The following is an 18,392-nucleotide window of genomic DNA, read 5'->3' on the forward strand; positions in this document are numbered from 1 at the left end:
GCTAGCTGTGCCTCCTTCTACCTACATGGACACTCTAACTAAAAGTCAGAATATCTATCCATGTCCTCTTTTGAGGACCAAAAGAAACAAGAAACAAATTCCTGAGCTCTGTTCATAGGGTTCACCAGATCCTACAAATATAAATCTCCAATTCATTGCTCAAGCCATTCTGTAATTGTCACTGGATCAACACAACAAAATCAAGGATGAAGCTACACCCTGGCTTTTTCAGTCAAGCTGGTGAACAAATGCTCATGAGAATAGCACGTGAACCAGAAGGATGACAGCAGAAAACTGCCCATGCTCAACTCACCTCTGTGTGACTAAATGCTGTTCTGCCCAGTTCCTGATGACTTAAGAGAGCAGGGTAGGTATCTTGGATAGCCAAATAATCATCCTCTGCTAGGAAGACATTAAAATCACTACAAAAGCTTTTTTTTTTTCCAATTAACCTTTCCCTCCCTCAGCTGAGAACTGTGGACTAGATTTAATTGGTACAAGCACTCCAGGTGAAGGACATGAAGAAAATTAAGGCTTGCCATTAGTAACTATGTCCCTTAAAAGTACTCTGAAAAGCCAATATTCTGACAATCTTCTAAGAAGCCAAGAATTTGGTTAACTTTATACAACCATGATAAATTGGGCACCACACCAAAACATGCAGGCTACTTGGCTTCACATTTTCTTCAATCAGCAACATGCAAGGGCAAGGAGGCCCAATATGGCAAGTCACCATCCCACAGCTTAGGGATGACCCACTTTGACAGGAAGAGCAGAGTCTTTCACACTCATCTCACTGAATCTTGTTCACTGTAATGTAATACCACAGAGTTCCTAATATGCACCACAGAGGCCACTTTGAGTCTTTGGATCCAAATGCTGTGAGGGAAATGAAAGAGTGCTCTCAGTTTTTCTTCCCTCACTGTCATGACAACAGAGGACAAAGGAGGCTATCAGGCTTTATACCTGGATGGTTGGCACACAGGTCTAGCCTCTCCTAAAACGAAATTTGGACCATAGTCACACATGGAAATTTTGAGCTCTGCTTAGGATAAAAGGAAACCAAGTCACAATAGAGCAACACTTCAGTTATTCTGTCTTTATCCTGCTCTTACCAGGAAATGTAGATCTCTGCAACACCATTTTTCAATTTGTAGGGTATACCATTAGCGGTCTTGAAATTAAGGTAGTGGGTTGTAGGATTTCAAAGAAAAGGAAAAAATAGCATAGGATAGAATGTAAAATATTTGTAGCCATCAAGCATAGGAAGGGTAAATAAATACTGTCTTGTGAAATTTTTTGTTTCATTATATATATATATATATATATATATATATATATATATATATAATATCTATGTGTACTAGGTTATGATTTAATTGTATTTCTTTCAGATAGCTACTATGAAAATGTCTAAAAACTACTGCTATAAAAGATACCTGATTGCCCAAATAGCATTTCTCTACAGGAATGCTACTGGCTTTGAGAGCTGGCCAAGTCTCCTTCCTAAGTAATCAGTTCACATACCATAGAACTTAAAGCCATCTCTTTGCCCTACCCACTAAAATACAATAGTGCTTCCAGGTCATTGTAGCAACCACACATTTCTGAATGCTACTCCTGAGGTGATGTCACTCTCTGTAAAGAAATATGAATCCACAGACAAAAAGGTTGCTAGTTCAATTCATACTTGATGAGAAGCAAGTGTTTGCAAGTATCCTTTTCTATCTAGAGCTTGACGTCCAATAGAGATCACTTTGCAGGCCTTTAGCTGGGATATATACAGCTGCTCTAACTACTTCTGCAAATTGTCTTCTGTTCCAAGCACCCATCAATCTGATACTAAATTCATTAGCAAAATAATATGAAAAGAACACAACATGCATTGCTATTAATGGACTTCCACGCATGTCACTCCCCACACAATGTACTAAAATTGGACTCTTCTCTGAGTGCCTCCACACTAATATCTGTGCTTTTCAATACATAGCATTTCAGGAGAGAGATTTTCCCTAAAGCTAACCAAGATTACTTATTTTAAAAGCTCCCTTTCAAAGCTAAACTTCAGGTATTTTCACCATCAATTTATGTTGACTGAGTATTTACTCCTTGGAGGATCTTCCACAGAAAAGATCCATAGAGAAATCATGGTTTCTAGTCTAAAGAATTTATATTGTAATATTTTTTAGAGTCCAAATATTTCTTACTTCCTGTGACTGACTTTGTGTGACAGTGATAAACAGCTCATAATGCTTCATCTGCCATCCTTACCCACAGAATCAGGGAATAGTATAATACACAAAAAATTTTAAATGAAGATGGTATCAGCTGGTAGCTTCCTATTGGAGTATAATATTTACATTTTCACTTGAGTTGGGGAATTTTTCTCATTTAGAACAGAATCAAGTCTTTATTCAATAGATTTTAAGCTTGAAATAATAGACATTTTGAACATATCAAGAGAAACAGTCTGAATTTATAAATAACCCAGAGATGGTAATCTTACACTTATTTTTTTTTCACAAACTCTCCCATTTCTGGCTAGCTTGGAACCAAACTATGTGTAACCATAATTTAAGGAGACCCAAAACTAAAAGTCATAAGTACTCTTAATTATTCAGCTATTTTCCTTCCAGAACCTAAGAGGAAATGATCTCTCATTTTCTCTGAAGAACACTAATAGACAATTAATTAGAGATAGACAAGCAAACCTTAAAGGAGTGTATTTATTTATTTATTTGTAATAAATTGTCCAACGTGGGGCTTGAACTCATAACCCCAAGATAAAGAGTTGCAGGCTCCACTAGATGAGCCAGCTAGACTCCCCAAAAGGAGTGTTTTTAAAACAGAAAATCACAAAGGTTGTTCAAACAATTACTTTTTTATACAATAAAATGTCAAGGACTAAAAACGTGAGCACAAAGGAAGAGAAAAGTGGAAATAGAGACTATCACACTATATGTTTAAATGATAAAATGAACAAAGAAATATGAGAGAAAGACCATTTATTTTTTAAATGGAAAGATTGCTCAGATGAGTAAAATTAGGCCACGTAGTGGAAGGCCGGAGGGGATAATCCAGGTAGATTACACATTGCAAGTGTTTAGTAAAAACTATCCAATTGGAGAAAAAAAAACCTCCATTAGATATTGCGTAAGGAACCTAAGTAAGGAAAATGAGGCCACATTTGCAAGGAACAGCAACACCGATACGAAGTGTGTTTTCTCTTGTTGTTGTTTCAGTTCTTTGGTTTTTTGTATGGCAACGTAATAAATTAACTACCAATAAGTAGGAAAATTTAAAGATTAGTTTTACTAAATTGATAACAAAAATATGTAGGTAAACACACACACACACACACACACACACACACACACAGAGTAGGAAAACATTAAGTTGATTCCCACACCTCAAATATATTTAGAGCACAAAAATTAGTAGATTCTAGTTTCAAAATAATGACAAATACAAAGGTCATTTTAAAATTAATTAATAAGCTAGATCTAGATCAATCATTAGCATCAAATGGGCACCAACCAAAAATAAAACTGTGCTGTGAATATCTAACTTAATATGTACTTAAAGTGGCCATTTTCACAGAGTACTGAAAGTACACTGGCAATGTCAACCAATCACACAAAACAGGTTTAAAAGCAATGTGGGTAACCAAACACAAACAAGGGAAATATGTACAAAAGTGTAAGATACCTACAAAGCTTACCCCCAGGAGTTAAATGAACACTTCACACCTGGACTTCTGGTGGTATTAAATGAATATCTGCAAGTATAGAAACCAGAATACATAATCTATTCAGATTGTCAAAAAGTTTTTGATAAACTTTCATGGCAAAACTGTCTAAAATATTTTTAAGCAAACATAGAATTAAGAATATGTATTTCCATAAGCATGGAATTACCTTAAATAAAGGAAGCAATGTGTGAAATGTAGATGTGGAAAAGACAAACATTTTTATATAAACTTTGACTATGGAATTCAAAGTGTCATCTGAATATCCTTTAGATTTTACTAACTTCTTCAGATTGTAAAATAGCAAACCACGGCATCATGAAATCTTAAAGAGCTGGGATGGCTCCCCATATACTACTGATTAAGAAACTAAGATTCTGGGGCACCTGGGTGGTTCAGTGGTTTAAGCACCCAACTCTTGGTTTCATCTCAGGTTGTGATCTCATGGGTTCATGGCTTTGAGACCCACATCCGGCTCTGTGCTGACAGCATGTAACCTGCTTGGGATTCTCTGTCTCTCCCTCTCTCTGCACTTCCAGTGCTCACTTGCTTGCTCTCCCTTAAAATAAATAAATAAACATTAAAAAAGAAAGACACTAAGATTCAATGAGGATTAACAACTGCTCAAGGTTAAAACATAAACATCAGTAAGATTTTATAAGATATACAATTACAACCAAAGTTACCATATGAGTTCCCCTATGGGCATGTGTTGAATATTACACATTACTTAGTAATAAAGAATAAAAGAATATGTATTTAACCATAATCTTTGAAATGCGGTCCTCCCAAAAGAACTTTGAAAGAATTATGGTACATTCTCCAAAAACATCTCAATGTGTTGTGGCTACATGGATGCCCCAAATGCTGGGCATCAACAGAAATGCTTTGAATCTAACCTTGATAATTACCAACATTCAATAGCTGGATATGGAGACTAAGACTGCAAACGAGGTATCAGGGAATAATAAAGAGCATAGGGAAAATATCAGGAGAGTATGAGGCCATGGAAAATGAGGGTGCAAAGCATTTCAAAAAGAAGGAAGTGTGACTACTTCCACAAGGTCAAATGTCCAATGAGATCTCAATAAGAGTTAGTTTGTTGAAGTGATAGAGGTCTCTGAAACAGACAAGGTGAATTGACTAATGTATTGGTGAGGAAATGAAAACAGACAGGATAAACATCTCTGGAGAAATGAGTGTATTTGGGAAAAGAGAGAAGGTAGTAGCTAATAGCATTTTCTATCTTTTTATAAGTGACACTAAAACTCACAAAGCCAGGAAACTGACTCATTCATGACTGCTCCACCACCTTCCGTATCTATTTGATTATTATGTGGTATAGATTATATCTCCACACTCTTGAATATATCATCTTAACATTCATCTTCCATTGACTTACCAACAGTGATAGGATATCCAATCTCCCTAGTGTAGGATTTATGGCCTTTTTTAATCTGACCAACATTACCCATCTAGCCTTACTTCTTACTTCCACACTAAGACACAGATGAATCAGTCAGGCTTTCCCATTCCTTTGGGCTTCCTTGCATACTGTTACGTTTTCCCAGAACATTCCCCAATACGGCCAGTGCCCCCCTCACCTTCATGTATCAAACTACTATTCACCTTTCATACCTCCATTCAAGTATTATCTTTATGAATTCTTCCTTGATCTCCTACTATGTTCCCATAGTAACTTTTTTAGGCCCCTCTTAAGTTATTAATACTTACAGAATTCTACTATATTTGAGACCTCTGCAGCCCACAGGTCTCTTGAGAGCAGCCACCCTATATTTTCATCTGTATGCTTCACAAATAGTTAGCATTAATAAATGTTTTTAAGTGAATGAAAGGATGGATTTGTTACTAAAGACATAGTACAAACCCAAAGTATACTAGCTTTAGATGAGGTCATAGGTGGGATATACATAATTGGCTACTAGGGGAAACTAGTGATTTGGGAGTCACAGGTGAACTTATTTCCTTGAAAATTTTATGTATTTGAAAATTAGGATGAATCATATTCTGATATAAAAAAAAGTTCACTGAATTACCTTTCAATTTGGTGACTCTCTTCACTGACCTCAGCTTGTCCACATTAAAAACAAGAATCACCTAAAAATGCAGTACATACCTGCAAAATCCAAAGCACTAACGAGGATACGAAGTTATAAATAATACATTCCTTGCTCCCACACTTCATAATCTGGTGTGGGATTTAAGAAATGTGAAAATATATACTGCTTTGAACCACTTTCAGGGCTGATTAGGCAATAAGTGTCTTATAAAAATCAAGAAAGGTATAGAGAGTGATCCTGTCAAATAAAGGGTTTGGTGAATGCCCCCATAATGAGAAAACATTTCATCCTAGAATTCACAGCCAAGGAATATCCTGATTCCACACAAGGATGATCTCTCCTGTTTTAAATAGGTTTTAAGTATCCTCCTGCTTAGAGGTAGTAGAATAGCCACAAATTAAATCACTTTGCCTATCCTTCTAGCATCCTATTTAAACTGTATAATAGAAATAATTAGAAATTAAAAACAAATCCTTTTTCAAAAGGATTCAGTTTAAGTGTTTTATGGTACAAAACAGTTTCGTCCTTTCTCATTGCTGTGCAGGATAGATGAGTGATTAAAAAGAGTTTAATGATTGTGTGTGTGTGTGTGTGTGTGTGTGTGTGTGTGTGTGTGTGTCTCATTCAGAAAACTTGGCGTTCTTTTACAAGTGTTCATTTTTTTTAATGTTTATATTTTTTTGAGAGTGAGAGAGACACACACACACACATAGAGGGAGAGAGAGAATCCCAAGCAGGCTCCATGCTATTAGCACAGAGCCCAATGCAGGGCTTGAACTCATGAACCATGAGTCAGATGCTTGACTGACTGAGCCACCCAGGCACCTGTTGCTTTTACAGGTGTTTAAACCCCAAAATTAGCAGCCCCTTTGTCTTCCTTAACATTTATATGTTATTAGGGGGTTTGTTGTTTTTTTTCACTGAACCCCCAAACTCAGTGTCTGTTAACATAAGATAGGAAGATATAACAGAGGGTACAGGGAAATACTGCAATAAAAAAATCTTTATTCTGTTCTCTCTATTTAAACTTCAAAGGAATGATAGCAGCTAAATTATCAATTTCTAGTATCTTGGCTCTTAGACAATTGTCTACACCAATAATTGTCAACCTGAGGGGGGTTCATTTGAAAAGACCCCACAGGTGGTGATTCCACCTCTACTCCCTCCACTTTGAGAATCACTGTTCTTATTCAGGCAGCTGATGCATTGCAACTGTAGTGACTCACCCATTCTCTTTTCAACAGTGTTATTTTTATTCTTTGGACTTCAAATTTTATCCCAAGCTGTAGAAAAAACAAAAAAACAAAAACAAAAACAAAAACATGACCACTGGTCAATATAAAAGTCCAGGCCCAATGATTTTAAGAGGAGATTCAATATTACTCATAATCATGCTTTTTTCACCATAATTCCCAGTCAGACCTGTCATAAGCCAGGAAAGAAGGCCTCAAAAGAACTTACTCAGAGCTTCTCTCTATTAGGATGGAAAATAAAAGGCATCCGGTTTGCAGTAGGGCTATCGACCTTGCAAGACTTCTGCATTTTGGTTTAATCAGAGATTTTCCAGAAATCTAAAATGATTATGCATCTTAAAAAAAAAATAAGAGAACCATACAGCTAACTAGCTCTGTAAACAAAGAGAAAACAATGATCTTAAGAGATGCCTATAGGCTCACTGTTTCACATGATGAAATGAGAAAGACTGGGTGTGGGGGGAAAGTCACAGAAGTCTTGGATCATTGGAATTGTTCTAATTGATGAATCTTCTTCAAGGAAAAAAGTGGGCTCCATTTCTGTTTTTAACAATCCAGAATGTCTGTAATAGTGCAACTAATGACAACCTTCCCGTTGTTCTCACTTAGGAGGAAACCCTATAATAAGAGCTTCCCAAAATGTCAAATAATACTTGTCTCATAACAGGGCTTCTTTGTTCATTCACCATGTCTCTTTTGATATGCACAGATAATAAAAGTTCATGTAAAACTAAAGGTAATATAGAGCAGAAGCCAACACTAATTCTGTATAAATATGTCTGATTAATAAGAGTGCCATTGTTATGGTTATTTCGTAATGTCACGATTGTTACAAGAACAGAGGATAGAAGTACTCTTACTCTCACTGTTTTTGTTCATCCTCTGTCATCCAACCAGTTTGTGAATTTTTGTTCAATGGGGGAAATGAAGGATAGAGTTTCGTCCATTAATTATTTCTGTTTCATTAGTTCATCTCGTGAGCTGTGAAACTAGCTTTAAATTCAGGGGAAAAAATTAAGGGTTTTATTCTAAAATTAAACCTCACATCCTCTAAAAAAAAAAAATGAATACATGCTCCGGGCTTAATACATGCTCTAGGCTCCCTTTTCCACATGCACAACAACTATATTGCTCTGGTGCTCATGAGCTCCTGAAAGATAAAATTTAGCATGACAGCACTAAGACCTAACTAGGAGCCTAATATGTTAAACCTAAACTATGGTTTAATTCTACAACCATAAGAAAGGTTTTAGGTCAGACTCAGTTCCATGAATTAGAAATGCACCCTGGTGAAGTAATAAGAAAGTCCAGAAATGAGTACAGAGTATGGTTCCTTATTGGAAAGGAAATAGGAAACAGGTATTTGAAAACAGAATACGTTCACAGCAAGCAAGACAGGCTGACAGATTTTGAAGACAATTCTGAGGCTGGTAGATAAGTTTGTATTGTCATTACTTTGCTTTTCTCTTTAAATTCTTATCTCCCAGATCCTGGCCTCCCCTCTTGGGGCAGCAGCATAATATAAAAACTTAACAGTCGATCTTAAATTTAGCTGACATTTTTATATCCTTCACAACATACTCTTTAGATTGCACCCAAGAAGGAGATTATTAAATAGTAGCAGGAGACCAGTTACCAGACCATTTTGACTGAACAAAAAACAGCACTATGCCTTCTTGCTGACAAATCAAACAACATTTATATAATCATTATAATCAATTTCATAAGTAAAGGGCTATAAATGACTGGGGGGGTGGGTATGAAAGAAATTCTATTTCTCCCAAGTCCCTTCATCGACTCCTCAAACCCTACATTAGATTCAGCAGTGGAGGGAGCTACGCATGAAAAAGAGAGGACTCAGCTGAACTGGAGTCTCCTGTGAAGCAGATTGTGTCAGTCAGAAGGCAAGGACACATTTCTGTGATTATTTCAGCCTATTTTTTTGTAGTAATTAGCCAGAGTTCCATTTTGCTGGGGCTGGCATCGCTCACAGCTCACTTATTTTTTTTTTTTAATTTAGGCTTTTCTTTCCTTTTTATAAAGTAAATTTACATATTTTCAGTCTCTCAATCCCTTCTATGTTTTATTTATGAATATAGCCCTTCTTGGTGGTAACTTTAATGTGAAAGAGGTAGTAATTAATGTCCCAATCTGCTAGGTTAATCCCTTTCCACACTCTCTACAGAGAAGTTTAAGGTAAGTAACAGTTTACAGTCAATATTAGGTTTAATTATGCTTAATGAGAGTTAGTGTCTCTGTTTACTAACTGCATTTAGGTGTGTGGATCCTAGATGAGTTTTCCCTTGGCCTCATTCTGATTTGTTAATAGTGCCACTGTGTACTGTATACTCAGTGCTTAAATCTATAAAGCTGCTTCTAGAGAACAAAGCAAGTAAGGCACCTGTTTCAGCTGAGACACCATTAAATGAGTGCAGCCTGAATACAGCAGCATCTTTCTTTGGGCAGGGAGCTATTATTTTATAATGCTTTCCAAACAGATCCATTTGAGAGGCTAATATTGCCTAAATTTCAGATCCTGGGTAAGTCTATACATATACAAAGCTGTTTCAAACTAAGTACAATCATCAATAATGGTTACTATAAAATCATAGAGCATTAAACACTCTTAAGACTTCATGTTATTTCACATGTGAAGATCTGAAACTGCCTTGACAAGTCACTGGTTTGTTCCTCTTTTTTTTTTCCTAATAAATGTTTTTTGTCTTAAAGTTGTACTTAACTTTATGCCTGTAGTCATACCAGCATATAGAACACAACATTTATTTCCTTACTGAGCTATAGAAATAAACACCAAAACAAGTACTCAGACCTAAAGGAAATCATGCAGTGACACAGAGGAAACTTAGTACACATATTTTTTAAAGGATCCCTTTTTGCTATGTTTTTGTTGTAGATAAATTCTGAGTACAACTGATAATATAGTTTCTCTGATTCCCTTGATAGACAAATCAATTTAAGAAAAATTTATTGAATACCTGGTCTGAGATAAACACAAAAATGAAGAAGGCATATTCCCTTCCCTCAAGAAGCTTATCATCTGAGAAAGGAGACAAGCATCACTAAAAACTAACTATGAGACAGTGTTAGAAGTGTTATACTTATGTGAGCAAATGTGAAGGAAACACTGAGAAAGTATGTGTTGACTCTGTATTAGAGGGTAAAGACAGCATTTTGTGGGCCACATGAAAGGCCACAGCAGGCTGACTGAACTGTAAGAACAAAGGCATAAAACATGACAGAACATAGCGTGTTAAGACAGCAAACAGTGCAGTGTGGGCAGAAAGAGTTATGTGCTTAGGGAAAGAAGGTGAGGCAAGGTGGGAAAAGCAGGAGAGGACTTTAGAAGTTAGGGGCTCAAAAAGTGGACTGGGACCTAATTAAAAATAATTTTTAATGTCATCCTGTACTAGCTTTTAAGTAATATGAAGAATAGGAAAAAGTGAATCTTTATCAAACAATGGTGAGGTCAGTATAAAACTTGAAAATTAAACTGAAATTTTCTCAGTCTACTGATCTCTAAAAACTATTCAAATTTAATAACTCCTATAATGTGTTTATAAGCCCTTAGATTGAGTTCAAAAAATGAATGATTTGCTATGGGAAAATAAAATTCCTAAAATGTGTCCATCTAAAAGATTGTTTGATTATATATTAATCGAAGCTAGTGGGGAGAAAAGCTGGTATTCATATCCCTGAGAAATCTGAAAATGATCAAATGTACTTAGTGAAATAAAAATTTGCTTTGAATTAGTTTCATAAATTTTTTACCTCTTAAAAATTCTACATTTAGTTGGTATATACTGCCTTTACTTTTGCTTTCAGAAAAAAAAGAGGTAAACATTTCCTTAAAAATCACAAACTCATGGGTCTAAAAGAAAAAGAATACATTCTAAGCTATATACTTAATCAGAAAAAGATCCATACATCTGGATGTCTCTCTACACTTAGCTAAACAGACCTTTCTGCTATGTCCTTTTCATAAAATCTCAGTACTCTGAGCTATGCACATCTGTGAAAACCACCTGACTAGTTTATATTCTTCTCCATCAAGCTACTTTGAACCATCTAGAGGACTTTCAAGTTACTGTCAGACACTGGCCACTCATAGGTAGGTACCCACTTCTGTACCCTTGCTTAAGGAAAAGAAAAAAGCCTAGATTCAAATAATAAAAAGGTCTCCATCACCGTGATAAACATACATAAATAAAAAGTCAGTCTCCTCCTGATACCAGAGTTATATAAAATGAGTCTGATCTTTGTGTTAACTCACAGGTTATTATAGAAAAATCTTTATGGGTATGTATAACAGACTTAATGTACTTGTAGAAATATGCATAAATACACTTGATTATAGCATGCTTATGCAATATATTATAGCATATTCAAATATAAATATATATTTATATTATAAATTAAATATATAAATATATATTATTATATATTATATAAATACAATAAATAAATATATATGTAAACACATACACATACATTTACATGTCAGCATTTATTCCTGAAAGTTAAAGAAAAAATACTTAAGCTGTTTTCATAACACAAATTCTAACTGAAATAAAATGTCCTTTAAAAACTATAATTAATGGCTGCTGTGTCAAACAGTGAACCAAAGGGTCAAACCTTATAATTCACAGTTTGAGAGGTCATAGCTCAAATTATAACTTTAAAAAACTGATTATCTGTGAGTAATTTGACAAATCCATCTAATATACTCTGAATGCATATAAAATCTTTTTGAGAGTAAAAAGGATGTATGTCCAAGTGGACAGCTGATGGAGGAAATGGCCTTTTTACTGAACAAGGCTGAAGTCCAGCATAATGACTTGGAATGCCTTTGAATGAGCATGCAAGGCTTGAAGGCCAAACAGTACACACATCCAAAGCGAGCATAATGAACAATCTGATCAGAAGACAAAAATATTCCACCCACATGTCCAAAGAGAGTAAGGAAAAATATACATTTCGATCAGCTACTATTTTATCACCATTACTATAACCCAATTAACAGGTAAACTCTGGACTATTAATAAACAATCTTTATAAGAAATAATATTTTGTAATTTAAAAAATACTAGAAATTTCCATGATTTTTCAACCTGAGATTTAAAAACACCTACATCATATATATTAAGCCTGGTTTACAAAACCGTTTTATTTATGTTTTAAAGCAAATATTGCTTCATCTATTTTCATTCCAAGGCCACCCATCCCATAAAACATAATCTGAAACAATTTGGCCAACCTGCATTTTTAAAAAAAATTTTTTAAATGTGTATTTATTTTTGAGAGAGAGGGAGAGAGAGCATGAGCAGGTGAGGGGTACAGAGGGGGACACAGAACCTAAAGCAGATGCCAGGCTCTGAGTGATCAGCACGGAGCCAGATGTGGGGCTTGAACCCATGAACCATGAGATCATGACCCAAGCCGAAGTTGGACGCTTAACCAACTAAGCCACCCAGGTGCCTGTGCAATTTTTTTAATCTAGAAGTGATCTACTATTATTAATAAGGACAGTCATTGAAGATAATTTCTCCACTATAAATTCCCTAACCCACACCAGAATTGAGAAGTCCAGCAAAATAAGTCACTTAATTACATATCTATGTTTGTAATGTTTATTTATGTGTTTATTATATTTTCCTATTAGACGGTAAGCCTCACAGGAATAAGGACTATGTCTCTATTGTTTGGCAGTTATATCTAACACCTGGGATGTTCCTGGCACAGAGCAGACATTCAATAAGTATTTGCTGGAGGTAGGAAAGAAGGCATGGAGAGAAGGAAGATGGGAGGCCTATGGTTAGCAAACCTTCTCTCCATTATTTGTGTGGCAATGGGGAGAGAAATCTAAAAGCATGTACATTCTATTTGGTCAATTTACCTACCCAGCAATTCACTGATCCATCTATCTGTCCCAGAAACCAAAAAGATTTAAAACAGCTTCCAATGGTACATAGTTACAAGATAAAATAAATTAAATGGAAAATGAAAAATATGGAAATTACAGTAGGAAACAAGATGTTTATATATGCATACATGTAAAGACAATTAACTCATAGGAAAGGAAGGGAATTTATTTTCTCAATTTCTTCAGCTTAAATTAATCTTATTATAACCACTATTATAATGCTCTTATTATAACAAAACACTCAGAAAATATTTATTTGATCCTCATCTGGTCATACACTATAAAAACCACCACATAACCAGGTTCCTTATATCATAAGCCATACAGTCTATTGGAGGAAATAAATATTCAATTAAAATAAAAATGTAATAAGTAAGTTATAATAGTAAACACATAGGTTTGCATGAGAGAACAAAGCAGGATTCTTCTCTGGACCAGCAAAAGTGCTTACATGGTAATTGCTTTACTTTGATGCCACTATGTCCTATTCCCAGAGTCTTTTCTGATGTATGTAAACATTCCTGGCTCTTGATGTACAGGGAAGTATATACTGTCAAATGTTACTACTACAAATGAGGTCTAAACATGCAAATCACTATATCATAAGAAAACACACTTGAAAAACGTCCTTTTTCTTATAAGTGAAAGCCTAACTCTGATTCCACTTAGCCTGGTAATGTGCTTCTGTCATTCCGTTGGACCAGCCCACACATACTGGGTTCTTGATAGGTCCTGGGCTCGGCCATCTGGCCCTTTATTTACTTAATTCTTTTTTAATACTGACAAGTGTATTAGTAACACTTCCTTGATCACTGGTAAATATAGAGCCACCACACAACCAAGATTTTCCCTAATTCTGAAAGTCACTAATTAGTTGTGGGTAGGGGTTGGGGAGTATTACAAAGATATGTTGAGCACTACTACAATAAGTAATCTAATTCCCAAGAAGAAAGCATGTTAATCTGCTTCCCACTTCATTAGAGGAATAAAAAACATCTTGTCATCACTAAAGGATACAAAGAGAGACCTGGATATTAGGGGGGATGGTAGATAGGGAGGAAGAATGAAATCATCATTTAGGCAAGAAACACAAATCCCCTACATATCTTGGACAATGTTCATGGTTTTTCTTGGTATCTTTTGACTGATCTATTTAGCAGTGTGTTTCATGAGTGTAGTTTATTCATTAATAAATACAAGCTTGCAAGGGAAATGAAGGTAAATGAATCCTATTCAGAGGAACTGGTACTTAGGTTATATAGTAGGCTACTCTGGAAGCTGCCTTAATCTTTTCAAACCAGTAAGGTCTCAAATTACTTGAGCTTGCAGAATAAAGCAGTGTAAACTTAAAGGAGAGAACACAATTTCCAAAGGGGCTAAAAGTCATTTAGAGAGAAGATATGGTCAAATTATAAATACTGAAACTGGAAATTTATGTATTTTAACTCCATTAGGAAATATATTTATTTTCAGGGTTTTTTTTTCTGTAGGATAAGAGACAGTCTAACAGATTTAATATTCCATAAAATTCTTCAAAGAACATTAGATGATCATTATATGCGTTAACACCAGCATCAAGTTTAAATTATCAACTCCAACTCCCTGAAATTAAAGATTCTAACTGTATAACATTAGGTCAATTGTTCTCATTTCTAGAAACAATGCAACATCAAGCAAGAGCCTTTTAAGATTATTTTGGGTTTTAGTCTATCTCCTTTGTTCATAAACATTTTTGGGGAAAGGATGACATTCTCTTATAGTACTCACCCCAAATAATTAGAATCTCAATGAGAAACTTATAAAACTGTGAATTGTGAGGTAGCTGTTAGTATTTCCTTGACCAAATCCCATTACTAATGAATAAAAGTTAATTGGTACATGCATGGAAGTAAATTGGTGAAAGGTAGATGAATATAGTAAGGGGGAAAAGTATGTTGTTTAACATGTAATTTAAGAATTGTCAACAAAGTGTGACATGTCTTATTTATCAGTATTTGCAAAAAGAAGAATAGATGTTTGGTATACAAATAAATGCAGGTATAGACACATAATAGAAGCTTTGTGTTACAGGGGAACTTAAACTTCTCTGGGCAGTGATCTGCTAAGAAGGAACAGAGACAGTTACAATGCAGTGATTAACTAGCTGACAAATCTATTATTCATGGCAGGTATGTAAGCAGTCAGGGCAACGATGTTGGTGGCCTCTACTCATCAAGCAGCTTTGCCAGTACAGACTGGATGTCTGGAACCAGGCAATACACAAAAACAATAAAACCTATATCCAGCTAGAGGAAGATTCAGCACAATCCATCTCCAATTTTAAACAGTACTAGAAATCTCCATGCAAGAATGTTTTCCCTTAGGAAAAGATGCTGACCAACATTTATGTCTATTTATCTTCCTTTGCAAAGCAACAGGCCTGAAACACCTATGTAGAAATTCCCAACATATTATCCCCAAAAAGCGATTTTAACATTAGTTGGCAGAAATTTCTTTTGATAGGTATGACCATCATGTCGTTATGTGAACAGATGGTCAAAGTGTGTCCATTTCACTGACAGTGTATTATGTGGGTTTTTTTTTTATCCCTGAACAACCAAACCAAACAAAAGCACAACACAGAAGAGGTCATTGTGCCTTCCCTCATTTGGCTGGCAGCTTCATCTGTGAAATATGAATAAAAAACCAACACAGACTATAATTCCTGTGTAGTACCATTTCTGCATAACATTTAATCGAATATTTAAGTATTCATATCCAGAAGTCATCCTGACGTTTGTGAAGATGGAAAAATACACGGAATCTTTAAAAATCTTTTAGCTCCATGATCTCCAGTAAAAGAAGAAAAACAGTCATATTTCTTGTTCTTTAGTTTTGTTTTTTTTTAATCTAACTGACAGTTTATAGGAAAAAAGGCAAATTAAAACTCTTTATTGGCATTCAGGTCTTTTAATGAAACCTCAGGAAAAAAAATATTGAAAAAAAGTAAATCCCTATATTAAAATCTATTTCCCTCTGAAACAGAGGTGCTCTCCCTTCGTATATAATATTCTTACTGAATAATTTCTAAATATTACAGCTGAAATGTTCATAACCAAATGAATTAATAGTCTAACAGATATCCAATCACCAATGACTACATCTTATACCATGAGATCTCTTAAAATACACACACACACACACACACACACACACACATTGCTGTTTGGATGCTTAATATGGTAGCTTCACCTCTGTAACTAACCTAAAATAGTTTACCTTGATTTTGTGAAATAAAAATAAATAATATTATGAGGAAAATGAGAGATTGAAAATTCAGAATATATTTCTATCTATAACAGCTACTAGTAAAAACAACAGCTGACAATTATATTGCCAAAATGCATCTACACATGTGGCTGTAGAAACTTATGTGCAAGAATACTGCTGCTACCCACCTTCAAAAAGGGCTGATGAAGTACGAGGTTTAAGAGTACATGTTTCATATTTCTGTAACTTAAAATATTGCCGAGTATTAATTTTTCATCAAGTTGTCATTTTCTGTGACATTTGGTTTTATTAATCAAGGCATTTATCATTAATTTGTAGAAAATATCGTAATTAAGCCAAATAAAATAAAATCCTTAAAAGGTTAAAATTAGAAAGCAGGTGAATTAGAACTTTGACATTACCCTGTTGACATACTGGAGCATTTTGAAAGTATGGGAATCAAGTCTTTGCAGTGAGTTTGGTGCCTCAATCTTGGGGCTGGCTGGTTTTTAAAAATGTTATAAAGATTTGATTTAAAGCTCTCTGACAGTTTTGACATTCAGGTGAAAGTACTGCTGCTGCATTTGGAACAATTTGCATATCCCACTGCTAAACGGAATGTTTGAGGTGTGCACTGGTGTAAAGAAATTAAAAACAAGCTATCACACATGCTTAAGTGTATGTATTCACAAAACTGATGGTTGGATTGCAGCGCCCCATCCCCCTCCAATGTAATCCGTGATTTACTCTTCTATAATAAATTACCCTACCATGTTATTCTCGCTGGAAGATCTAACCATGCATGTAAGAAGCAAAGTAATTACAGCCCCCTCTTGTCTCAGAAACCTTCTTCAATCCCTATGAGCTCTTTACACACAATGCAGCAACACAAGTCTATTGTAAACTTCTTGCCTGAAATTCTGGACTTCTGGCTATGAGTAGCCACTAAATCTCATCTGCATGGTTTCCCGTACAGTTTTGTTGCTCGCAACAAATGCATTTTATCACTTATAGTTAGTTGTAAAGCTCTTCCTGAGGAGGAATGGGTGCTGACTTCTTGGGTTTGAGCCAATCTATTTAAGAAAAGGGCAAGGTAAAAAATCAGAAGAGTTCCCAACTGATTTCAAAACCAGGGAAGGGCCATCATACATTCTCACAGAGAAGGAAGAAGAGGTATAGCAACACCCAATTAGGCTGAGACATTCTGAGATAACACAAGCGTTCTTCTTTTTTGACTTATAATTTTAGTTTATTTTTAGGTAGACATAGAAAAAGATATTTAATGTGTTAAGGGGCAATAAAGGAAAGACCTGATATAGTAAACCCAAGACCTTAAATATTACGAAACTTTTCAAGAAGATAAAACCCATTCAAGAAAATAGCACTGGACATTACCTTCAGCCTTCAGAGTCTCAAAGGGCAATTCTTAATACTTCTTTTTGTGTGACTGTAAAAAGAAAATACTTAAAATTAAAAATCTTCAAGGAAACAATTTACATTTCCATAGCATATTTATGACCAGTCATGAGAAGTATATAGCTGAGTTTGTGTATGTCAACTAATATCTACAGTTTTCAAAAGAAAAATAAAGGCTAACACATTCATTTGTGTATGTGCAGTACAAGTACATAGTAAAGTGTGGCACAAATACACAATTTAAGTCACTGTGTGTACAGGGCTTAGATGTAGACCAGGGTATTTATTACAGTATTATTAGGATTTCTTAATTTACACAATTAAAGGTTTTTACACTTATGTTTTTATAAATAAAAAAACTAATACCAAATAGTTTTTATCCCATGTATTTGTTTATTCTTCATTATCAGAGATTTTGCAAAGATCCGCTGTGTACAATATGTTGGTAAGTACTGATGAGTTAGGAAAAATTCAAAGATAAAGCACAGGCGTTATCCCCAAAACAATGAATGAGATAAAAGAGATTTGCATAAGGGAAGATAATCCAGAGGATGAAAATTAATGGATGGAAGAAAAAAGGGACCAGAGGCTAACATGTCCAATATAGCTCGAACTGGTGCACAGTACCTAATGCACTGACATTAGAACATGGCTTTATGTTTCCTGTCTCAGCAAGAAAGCTATGATTATAGGGTCCTACTCAG

The 18,392-nt window shown here is 35.1% G+C and overlaps 1 protein-coding gene across 4 annotated transcripts in view; it reads right to left on the reverse strand.

Annotated features, from left to right (window-relative positions):
• The window catches only part of ZBTB20 (zinc finger and BTB domain containing 20), a 761,798-nt gene that overhangs the window by 593,487 nt on the left and 149,919 nt on the right, over window positions 1-18,392 (reverse strand). For all 4 annotated transcript variants that reach the window (XM_042998568.1, XM_042998567.1, XM_042998569.1 and 1 more), the window contains exons 3-5: window positions 17,668-17,719; window positions 7,056-7,112; window positions 3,713-3,778 (exon numbers count right to left, since the gene is read on the reverse strand). The gene's annotated coding sequence lies outside the window, so the exon portion shown is untranslated. The remainder of the gene's footprint in view (window positions 1-3,712; window positions 3,779-7,055; window positions 7,113-17,667; window positions 17,720-18,392) is intronic.

Source organism: Panthera tigris, chromosome C2 (genome assembly GCF_018350195.1).
Source record: "Panthera tigris isolate Pti1 chromosome C2, P.tigris_Pti1_mat1.1, whole genome shotgun sequence".
In the NCBI taxonomy this organism is placed as follows: Eukaryota; Metazoa; Chordata; class Mammalia; order Carnivora; family Felidae; genus Panthera; species Panthera tigris.